At 40.0% G+C, this 6000-nt stretch overlaps 1 protein-coding gene across 1 annotated transcript in view; it reads right to left on the minus strand.

The window, feature by feature from the left end:
- LOC130131357 (trafficking kinesin-binding protein 2-like) overlaps positions 1 to 5257 on the minus strand; it is a 75280-nt gene extending 70023 nt beyond the window's left edge. Inside the window, exon 1 of the mRNA XM_056301020.1 lies at positions 5151 to 5257. The gene's annotated coding sequence lies outside the window, so the exon portion shown is untranslated. The remainder of the gene's footprint in view (positions 1 to 5150) is intronic.
- Positions 5258 to 6000: the final 743 nt, after the last annotated feature.

Raw genomic sequence — 6000 nt, forward strand, 5'->3', positions numbered from 1 at the left:
GGACACCCCGGCTTCAGAACATAGAAGTCCTACCATGTATGGATGGAACAAATATGTGGCAGGACTTTTACTTTCTGAAGCCAGGTTGTCCACCTCTGATCGGAGGAGGCATGTGGTAGTCTGCAGCTCTCCCCGGATCGGCAGAGGGGGTGGAGCAGCGACCGGGATGGCTCGGAAGAGAGGGGTAATTGGCCGGATACAACTGGGAGAAAAGGGGGTGGGGAATTTTAAAAAAAAGTTGTCAATACTGAGTGAAAGCACCTCTGAGCTTGCATTTCTAACTTTTCCCCCCAGTCACCCCAATGAATTGTGCACATGCCATATCGTCACTGTAGGTTGGATTTACAGTCGACCCAATGTTCTCTAGTAGTGTATGTGTTTCCAGTTTTGTGTATGGCATTTCTTCTTCGGTGATATTGCACACCATGCTAACCTTAATCATCATCTCTGCCTCGTCATGAAATGTGTTGGCCACTTCTTGGCGTTGAAACACTGCTGGCAGCTCGCGGCATTACATGAACTCGTGGCTTTTTCCATGAACTTACAGGGTCCCATGCTTTAACTTTGGAACTACAGATCCAAGTTTTGAGGTGCCTGTAACAACTGGTCTGCAGTGTTTACAAATACGTAATAAACCCTGCCAGGCAAAATTCTTTCAGCCACTCGGAGCAAAAGGTGTAACTCTTCTTGGGCTTTTTTGTTGGAAGTAGAAGCTCGGTTTCCTTTGCTGACAGCTCTGCTGGCTGTGCCTGTGACTCTGCACCAGAATCGGCGACTTTTACTGCGTCTGGTGAACTGTCGACCCCTAGAAACAAAGGTGGCGTGGGCATCATAAGCATAACAGGTGAAGGAGCATTTTTCTCCCCCCCTTTTCTCCCCAATTGTACCCAGCCAATTACCCCACTCTTCCGAGCCATCCCGGTCTCTGCTCCATCCCCTCTGCCGATCTGGGGATGGCTGCAGACTACCACATGTCTCCTCCCATACATGTGGAGTCACCAGCCACTTCTTTTCACCTGACAGTGAGGAGTTTCACCAGAGGGACGTAGTGCATGGGAGGATCACGCTATTCCCCCCAGTTTCCCCTCCCCCTGAACAGGCGCCATCCTTCGGTGTATATGATTTGTTTTTTGGACTCTATTGTTTCACAAACCAAATTGTGAGAAAATACTGTAAAATCCATTAACAAAATATATTTCCCCTATGTCAGTAAACTCAGCCCTCTTTTCCATTCAAAATTGTTTTATAGTCTCAACAGTAGGGGTTGCCATGCCAATACCAAAGAAAGTTTCTGGACAGACAACTCTGTGTTCATTAAAAATCGAGAGCGAGCCTGTTTGGTTTAATTGTTCCCTGACAATGTATTAACAACAAACATGAAATGCTCCGCTCACATTCCACATTTCAAAAGGGGCTACAGAGCGCCATCCCATGACACACTGTGCAATTTCACACCAATAGTGGGCAACCTCTCCACGTTTGGCACTAATGCCAAGGCACCACTAGTGCTACTGGGAAATAAAGTTATATAAGAATAATTCAAGCAACTGCGCAGAGCATTAAAAGTAATGCTCCATGCTTCAGTACCAATCTGTAGGTCATTAACATACTTTTCCTCACTCACGGTAGTAGTACTTTGCTTGTGATTTTGCCACCTGGTTATGTAAAACAAAAAAATTCTAATTGAAATGTCAATCTTGTTTACAAGTATCATGTAGAAATCTAGCAAATATGCACAGGGTGCGAGCTTGAACACTGTCAGGACTTTGGTCATCTCCAGGTCATTATAAGCCATTTCCCCCTGCATACGAGTATGCCATGGATGAAGAGGACATGGCCTTTCATAATAACATTTTGTGCACCAAAACAATGTATTGAGTAGGCATTGTATTACCTCTCCCGTAGCTCCAGCACTGCAGCGCTGGAAAGTGCGGATCCAGATAGCTTCAAGTGGGGGACTTGCATAGTGTCAAGAACACCGGATCCTTTTCATAGCTTTAAAATAGAATGTTCAAGTAAGGTGATAAATTGCAAATCTGTTACATCCAAATATGCCTTTTATATCTTGACATAAGTTTATTCAGTCCAACAAGAAAAGTGATTTCTTCTTATAACAAAATTAAATTAGATGTCTGTGATATTGATAAGACGTGTCAATTATTGCCGAGTGACATAAGTTCTATATCACCGGGAGCAATGTTCAACACAGCTAAAGTGGAGGAAAAGGTAACGGCAGAGCTAATCATGCTATACAGCTTATAAACTATATGCTCGAACGGCTAGGTCAAAATAGGCAAATCTATATCTATAAACCATACAGACCATTTGAAAAAAATGGCAAAAGACGAATAAATAGCAATACTTTTTTGGATCAACTCTTCAAAGTTACTACAATGAACTGTGTTAAGGCATTTGAGCTAAAATAGCTACCATAAAGATATTGGTAGCTAATCATAAATACATTAGCACTTCCCAGATTTATTCATGTACCGCTTGGTTTAGAGTAAATGGATAAATTATGTCAAAAATAAAAAAAAATCCTTCTGGGTTGACTTTGTTGCAAGACAGTCTCAATAACACTAACACAACCTATAAAGTACAACATGACTTATAAAGTACAACACTAACATGACCTATAAAGTACAATACTAACATGACCTATAAAGTATAACACTAACATGACTTATAAAGTACAACACTAACATGACCTATAAAGTACAATACTAACATTACCTATAAAGTACAACACTAACATGACTTATTAAGTACAACACTAACATGACCTATAAAGTACACTAACATGACCTATTAAGTACAACACTAACACGACCTATAAAGTACAACACTAACACGACTTATAAAGTACAACACTAACACGACATATAAAGTACAACACTAACACGACTTATAAAGTTCAACACTAACATGACTTATAAAGTACAACAGTAAAACGACCTATAAAGTACAACACTAGCATGACTTATAAAGTATAACACTAACATGACCTATTAAGTACAACACTAACATGACATATAAAGTACAACACTAACATGACTTATAAAGTACAACACTAAAACGACCTATAAAGTACAACACTAACATAACTTATAAAGTACAAAACTAACATGACCTATAACGTACAACACTAACATGACATATAAAGTACAACACTAACATGACCTATAAAGTACAACACTAACATGACCTATAAAGTAAAACACTAACATTACCTATAAAGTACAACACTAACATGACTTATAAAGTACAACACTAACATGACCTATAAACTACACTAACATGACCTATTAAGTACAACACTAACACGACCTATAAAGTACAACACTAACACGACTTATAAAGTACAACACTAACACGACCTATAAAGTACAACACTAACATGACTTATAAAGTACAACACTAACATGACCTATAAAGTACAACACTAACAGGACCTATAAAGTACAACACTAACACGACCTGTGAAGTACAACACTAACATGACTTATAAAGTACAACACTAACATAACCTATAAAGTACAACACTAACATGACTTATAAAGTACAACACTAACATGACCTGTAAAGTACAACACTAACACGACCTGTAAAGTACAACACTGACATGACTTATAAAGTACAACACTAACATAACCTATAAAGTACAACACTAACATTACCTATAAAGTACACTAACATGACTTATAAAGTACAACACTAACATGACCTATAAAGTACAACACTAACATGACCTATAAAGTACAACACTAACATGAGCTATAAAGTACAACACTAACATGACTTATAAAGTACAACACTAACATGGCCTATAAAGTACAAAACTAACATGACTTATAAAGTACAACACTAACATGACTTATAAAGTACAACACTAACATGACCCCATAGAGTAAACTTTGCTTACCTGTTGAGAAGATTGGCAGCCATCGGGAAGTAGGTTTTCTTGTCCTTTTAGCGTTAGGCCTACTTTTTTAGACCTCTCCATTTATTTATTTATCTTCTTCTTTTAAATTGGCATTTTAATTTTCAGCCTTTTGTTTTATTCGTGGCCATTTGTGGGGCATACCAGGGCTTTTCGTCACCCATTCTAGCAAGTGTCCCCCTGTCCACTGTAGAAGTGGGTTAACTTAGATGTTTTAGGAGAAGAGCCAATTAAGAGTCTATTTATAGTCAATTCCAAAATAGAGAACGGAATACAGGCCCCAGTGACAAACCAAATAGGGAGTGAATTAGATGGAGGGACACTCCATGAGCTTATCACTAAACCCCATTGGGTTGAATACAGGCTGGACTGAGGTGGAATTGAACTGAAATGATTGCCATTTCCCCATTCTGCAACTTAAATCAAGTGGGCAAGTATATGTTATGGTATCATCAGAAGTTAAAAAAAACACTTGGGAATATGAAATAAGAGACAGTCTTTCTCATATCTGTGTCAGTCTTCTCGCCAGGATATCTCTGATCAGCACGTCAAAAAGGGAAGGAAGCAACACGTCACACCAGACCTCGCATGCAGGACTGACTCCAGCATCAGTCTCAAACGGGATCATTAGTGCATATTCCAGAAACGAATTGATTACTGCCAAGGAAAACATGCTGGAGACTGCTTATCCATGAACATCCTCACAATCACACCAAATTACTTTAAGCAGTCGGTGCGTTGTCAAGCTGCTACATTAACAACAGCATCCCCAAATCATATAATATTTCTTGTATAATCATATGAACGCTGGTCGTAATTTCAAGCTAGAAATAAAGGTAATACCCACATTTTCGAACTTGTGATTGACCCGAAAAAAACGACAGCTAACATAACGTGATAGAAACAACAGCAACTTCCAGCTCGACGTTACGGAGAAACAAAGTAAATCCAGGCCGGTAAGACAAATTATGTCCCTCAGACAAGCTTAGTTGAAATAAATCTTGGAAATAGTACTGCAAAGTACACATGTTTTCCACCTCGAGTGACACGCCAGAAGATGATTGTCGCTCGGCTAACAGGAAAGGCTAACTTCGTTAGCTCAAAAGTGGCTAGCACTTGGTTTACCTAGGTTAAAACGTCGTCTGTGACTTCTATCCACACGTCCAGTGCGTTATAGGCTGAAAATAGTTATAGGTATCGCGAAGCTTACCCTTTTCTTATATCCCTTGACGCAATGCACAACAGTGATGGTACATGCGGACGCTGGGAAATCTCTTCTTGAAAATCTCAAACAATGGACGGGAGAGGAAATCATTGGCGAACTGCTGGGGCGAAGGGCTTTAAACGTCATCAAACTGCGTCACCAACATCAGCTTGTGATGACAGCCGTAGTTGTATGTGCAACAAGGTTGTCCGATCTCGCCTTATTTTGTTTCTTTTAACTATTCAGGTCCTTGCTGATCACATCACTGTGAATAATTTAAAAGGAATCTCTGCTGCAGAAAGTGAGATCCTAATTAGCCAGATACCAGATGACGCTACTATTTTTTCTGACAGACAGCAGTCAAATATCTTATGCCCTTGACCTAATTCAGTCCTTCCCCAAAGCTTCAGGACTTAACTTTAATATTAATAAATGTGAACTCCTATCTGTCAAAGATTGTTCAATTGTATCTATTTGTGACACTCCTGTCAAAAACAGTGTGACATAGCCGGGTGGGAGAATGACTAATTGTTAACGCCAGCAGATGGCACTGTCTCAATTTGGGTAAACCCCTGTGACCAATATTGTGACGCTAGACCCGAAAAGGGGAAGTCCCCCCCCCCCATTTTTTTTTTCCTCCAGGCTCTGTGCATAACTAGTCCACGGGAGGATTCGAGATGGCGGAGCGAGTAGCAGTGCCCTTGCAGGCTCCGGTTAAAGTTTTGTCAGAGTCCTTGAAATGTAAACCATAACCTAATATTGTTTAACCAGACAACTTAGTATCAGAATACTGTAACGATCACGGATGAATAGGTTCAGCAGCCCTTGGCTAACGGGTCGGACCCTTTAGTCGACT

The sequence above is a fragment of the Lampris incognitus genome, chromosome 21 (assembly GCF_029633865.1).
Source record: "Lampris incognitus isolate fLamInc1 chromosome 21, fLamInc1.hap2, whole genome shotgun sequence".
Classification (NCBI taxonomy): domain Eukaryota; kingdom Metazoa; phylum Chordata; class Actinopteri; order Lampriformes; family Lampridae; genus Lampris; species Lampris incognitus.